This window comes from Pinus tabuliformis, chromosome 4_1 (assembly GCF_031772625.1).
Source record: "Pinus tabuliformis cultivar Carrire ecotype Pingquan chromosome 4_1, CPIR1, whole genome shotgun sequence".
NCBI lineage: Eukaryota > Viridiplantae > Streptophyta > Pinopsida > Pinales > Pinaceae > Pinus > Pinus tabuliformis.
Window position 1 is genome coordinate 441,118,839 of NC_142303.1, and position 5,646 is coordinate 441,124,484.

General features: G+C 33.9%; 1 long non-coding RNA gene across 2 annotated transcripts; it reads right to left on the reverse strand.

Annotated features, from left to right (window-relative positions):
- Positions 1 to 3,349: 3,349 nt before the first annotated feature.
- Positions 3,350 to 4,499, reverse strand: LOC149176226 (uncharacterized). 2 transcript variants are annotated; one of them, XR_016258632.1, is made up of 4 exons: positions 4,347 to 4,499; positions 4,163 to 4,236; positions 3,810 to 4,051; positions 3,350 to 3,677 (listed from the first exon to the last, which is right to left on the reverse strand). It is a non-coding gene; the product is annotated as an uncharacterized LOC149176226 (long non-coding RNA). The 2 variants fall into 2 exon arrangements; XR_016258631.1 differs by having other exon boundaries at positions 3,350 to 3,703.
- Positions 4,500 to 5,646: the final 1,147 nt, after the last annotated feature.

Sequence of the window (5,646 nt, forward strand, 5' to 3'; positions counted from 1 at the left end):
CAACATCTAGAACATTGTCTTCCAAAATTATATCAATCGACTCATACGATTAGGAAATTTGTGTGTATAGGAAATATGATTTCATTTAATTCTAGTATGGAATTGTGTGTAAAAACGAAGTTGACAAAAAGGTATTAATTAATCGTAATGATTGCATACAAACTAAAAACTATATATACATATATACTTTAGTCTAGATGGGTAAAGACTAATTTAATAAATTGTTATATAATTCAAGTTATTGGTTAAGTTATTCTACAATTATTTATTTATTTATTTATTTATTATCCAAGTGCGAAAAAAACATTATATATTATCATATTGGATCATATACAAAACATAGATATCATTCATCCTAATTAACATAGTACCATCTGGGAGAGCATGCATGCTTCCCAATCTGAATTAGACTGGGATCAAAAGAAGTATTTTATCCAACAATATGGCCAATGTGGATAGACAAAGTTGTACCATATTACCACCCATATATTTTATATCCAATCACCAACATGATGTCTATGTGGCTGGCCAGCAGATTCAAAAGAAAGAAAAAGATACACAAAATTAAATCAAAAAAAGATAAACACAGGAATTACCCAGGGAATGGAAATTCCCCAACATCTAGAACATTGTCTTCTAAAATTCTATCAATGTGCATATCACCCAGATTTCCTTGAAGTCCCTTCTTTGAAATCTCATCAACTAATTGATTATGTTCTCTGCCTATATGCTTAATTGTAGAGTCGTTGAAATGAGTCCAAAGATTATCAATTATCCATAACCAACCAAGGAGCGATGGTTGATTGATATTCGCACATCCATTTACATGATAAGTGATAATCTTAGAATCCCCAAATATATGAATGTCAGTTATATTGAGGAAGTTTGTGAAACATAATAGACCCCATAAGGCCATTGGTTCTGCCCTAGTATTTGTACCACTCCTCGCATTCCACTGAATCCTGTATTCCAATTCTTTTGATATGGCTATCCAAAAGCCACAACCACAATTGTTCATTTGCGTCACACCATCGAAGAAACCAAATGGATACTCCAGCTGAGGATTAGGATGCTTGAATTGTTTTTCATTATTATTAATATCATGTAAAGGAAACATGGAGTGACATGATATAATGCTCTAAAAAGCCAGCATGAAATCTTCAATGGAATTCTCAAAAATATGCTTGTTCCGCCATTTCCATATAGCCCAAAATAAAAGAGAGGGAATGATCCTCCATGAAATCTTCTGCTTACTCCACCATTCCATGCAATCCACAATATTGTCAAAATGTTTACGAGGAAAACCAAAGTGAAGGGCCAGTTTATCCCATACCTAGATCGTTAGGTGGCATTTGAGAAACATATAACAGTTGTTTTCTTTGTCCATTTTGCAAATTGAGTAGATACTGGGCCCACGCCACTTGTCACTTTGGAGGTTTTCCCAAGTGAGATTTTTGTTCTGATAGGCTAGCAAGGAAAATAGGATTATTTTGATAGGAATATTGGTCTTCCAATAAGCGTATAATACAAGATTTTCCTTATGCTGAGCCTCCCTATCGCAGAAGGTATAATATATATCAGCAACCATGATATTTCCCACTGCATATACCCAGTGGTTTCATGCCGGCAAAAATCCTTTTCCATTCGAGCACCGTTGGCCCATCGAATCTCATCCCTTGAGCAGTTTTCCAGAGGATAAAGACCCCGCCAAGAGGATATACCTTGATTCCAGGAATAAATACTACACCCATTTAAACACCAAATGAATGCCTTGGATATGTTGCATTCCATGCCAGAACCCAGATTATGATCAACGTCTATGGGGATCCTATGACCCGACCCCCTAAACCAAGCTAGATGATGTAAAAAAAATAGCAATCTTTTGGAAACTAAGCCATATTGCCAAGCTCATCGGGGTAACTATACATTCTTTCTCATACCAATACATTCTCATACCAATATAGAATGTCATGATCCTTTAGGTATTTGTATTTAAACACATTACTCCAAAAACCAGACCCAAATATACTCCTCCATAATGATTCAATTATTGGTTAAGTTATTCGTTTATGATTATGTTATATGTCGAACCTTTGATATTAAATATTTTGTGAAAAATTATGATGAGCAAAGTTAGAATTATAAAGAGCGTGAAAAAGATATAATCATAGTTAAGAGAAAAGTCAAGGGAGTAGGCAATTTAACCAAGTGGCCATGTACTCGGTAGAAAATTAGAGGTGATTATCAGATTTGGGTTTCCAAATCGTGCAGTAACGTCTTAGTTTCCTGATAAATAAATTCTGCAATATAAGATGGCGGCTAAGCGGGTAAATAATTTTAACTAAATTTGTGAAGATCCTATGTCCTAATTGTGGTTTCCTGATAAATAAATTCTGCAATATAAGATGGCGGCTAAGCGGGTAAATAATTTTAACTAAATTTGTGAAGATCCTATGTCCTAATTGTGGTAGCAGGTGCAGAAAAAAAATGGGTAGCAAATTAAGAACAACTGACGGGTAAATTAATTATTTTATCTATAAATCCGACGAACATTATTCAGCAAATAATTAGAAACCAGACTTAGGCAGGCGTGACTCCTAGTTACTAAATTGAGCCAGAGTAAATTAAGAAATTGAACAAAGGCCTTTGGAATCATTGATTCGAGCTAGAGTAGCCACAGGGCCAATACCGTATGACATACGATTCCAACAATTAAAATTGTTAATAGTGAGAATTTTACTTATAATTAATTGGGCTCACTATTAGATTGATGTATAAACCGCAAACTATACCAAACTCCATATAGCTTTCAAGGATTACTTAAAAATTGTACCATGTTAAAGTTTATTTTACAAAAATAAACGTAAAAAAGAAAAAAGACGCCTGAGAAATAAACCGTTGCACAGAAATAGACAATAAATGAAACTGGAGAATTAATTTGCGTCAGCAAATCGTCAATCTAACCGAAGGTTACAGAAATGCCCCAGGCACATTATGACCACATTGTGGTTGCAAATGGAAGTCAATCCACATATACATGTATATATAATATCGCATTGACTTAAGAAGATTTGATTTCTAATTTCTATAACAGTTATGTGCTATGGTGTCTAAACAAATTTTAGAAGAAAAAAAACCATAGTTATTCAATTAAATAAAAAATACATAGCCGATTTAACCACAAAAATAAAGAGAATGATTACCAACTTTGTTTCTACCCTAGGAAGTATGCAAAGGTTAAATTACCAAGCGTGAATTGTAGGAAGAAAAACATAGTTTCCGTAGCCAAACTGTTAAAACGAAAATACACTAAGTATATAATCCATGGAAATAAGTAATAAAGAGAGGATTGAATAAAATGAAAAACGGAGCTCTTTTCAGAGGTTTCTAGAAAATTACTGGAGGACCCAATTCGAAAATTGCATTCCAAATATATACATTTCAATTCATATATGTTGAGCAACTGACAGGCCAGAGGCCTAAGAAAACAAGGTCTACGCCATTGCATGATAAGCCCTGGAACCTAATCGTACTCAAAAAATATAGAGTATTTGGGTTCAAATTGTAACTGTAATGACAAATAGTCAAGGAAAGTAGAAACCATCTACCTGTTGCAGAATGATGGTCGTTAGGGACAAGGGAAAAAGACTCCTATTCCAAACTCTCCATGAGGGAATCTGAGCGAGAGAATGAAGGGGTTTACCTGTTACAGGGTAGAAATAGAAAAAAAACAAAACAAAAACCATTATATTCTTATAAAACCTTAAAAACGTAAGGATATTTACAACCATCAGAATGGTGAAGTTTACCTGTCAGGAGCAAAGCTGATAAGATTCTCCCACAATGGGTAAGTAATAAAACGCTCCAGAAGGGGTCAACTTTGAAATAGACACAACTGTCGGCCGAACTGAGCGACAACTCAACATTCAGAAAAAAAGGGGGTTTCCAGCTCAAATTACTGCCCTTGATGCCTGTAGGGAGGAGTGCGTTCCCGACAATCTCACTCCTATTCCGCACTGGTAAAGGACGACACCAGGAGGCACCGTAAGACCTGGAATCAAAGAATCCAAGAAAGTTAAACTAACAATGTTTAAATTAGAATCATTGTACAAAAGAATTAGTTAACCCTTCTCTTAGCGATTATTACCAAAAGTGTACTTACATTTCGTCCAGAGGAGGTTTATGGGTATCGGATTCCAGCGTTATGACCTCCCTGTTAGCTTCACACCCCTTTACCTGGAATGGTAAGAAGAAAAAGGAGGTGTATAACTAAGAAAACGAAAAAAAATAGATGAAAACGCAAAGGCGCAGAGTGTAAGGGCTTCAAGTTTGATTTAATCCCTTACCAGGCGTTAGTGGAAACTTCACAGTCAAGAGAATTTTTGCTTGCCATAGAACTCTGGTGCAAGGTCCAGCTGCAACAAGGAGAGATAGTATTGACATGGCACTCTTCGAAATCATTCAGAGACCAAATGAGGCAGGAAGGGAGGCAAAACGATAGGTTAGGGTTATGTAAGTAAAGCTCCATCGTTGGATCTTAGGGAAACATTCTGATGCGTCCACCTTGCCATAGTACTGATTACCATGTGAATATCACGTGACCATTAAAACTTGGAAGAATTGGGATGGCCACACTGTTCAAGAAGTGGTACAACTAGTAATCCACGATGGGCTAAATCAAAGATCCATGCCAAAACAAAACAAATAGCGAATAGGGAATATTGTTTAATTTCAAAGTCAAGTCAATAGGGAGAGGAACAAATGGGGCAATTCTCATAGTAGTGTTAGGAAATCAAAATAAAAGAGTTAAATTTGCAAAGAAGAAATATACTTGATAAATTATTCTTTGCTTATTCTCCAAAAAGGAATAGATAGGTTTTGGAGTTATGTTTTAAGAGAATTGAATAATAGGAAAACAAAAGTCTCAACTTTGGGAGTGCTTATGTAGATTTGTACAAAAAACAAATTGAAGGGTCGGGGTTTGTGACAAGATAATATCAATTTTATTATCACGATGAATATATTTGTATGGTGAAGTTATGATAGCCAAAGTCTAATATAAGCAAATAAATGCAATGATGTAATGTGTTCATGAGTGAGAAGGATAGATAATAATAAAAAATTAATTCTTGTTACCATAATTTATAAATAAATAAATAAATAGAAAAGATGTCTTACCAATAACTTAAAAAATATAAAAAATAAAAAATAAAAATAAAAATAAAAAATTTGTATTTTTAGTGATATCAAAGTGGTTTGCACTTCAAAAGATTTTATTTGTCTTCGAACACAACATCCAAAATTAAGATAGATTTATAGTAATTAATAACTAAATTATAAAGAATATAAATCTGTTTTATACTTAATAACCTATATATCATATATTTCATTAAATGTAATTTTTTTATCTTTTTTAAAGCATTTCCTTTTTTTATTGCTATATCATATAATATAACTATATAATAACATTGGAGTTGTCTGTACTCACATTTTTTGGAGTTTCCCAAGTCGGAATCTCGCAGAAAAATTTGAGGTGAAATCTTGATTTGTGTTATTTAAATTAGTTTTTTCACTATATATATGGATTAAGCACCATGGAAAACACTAGGGCACTTTGATTGTGCATAGATTACCTACCAAACCTCT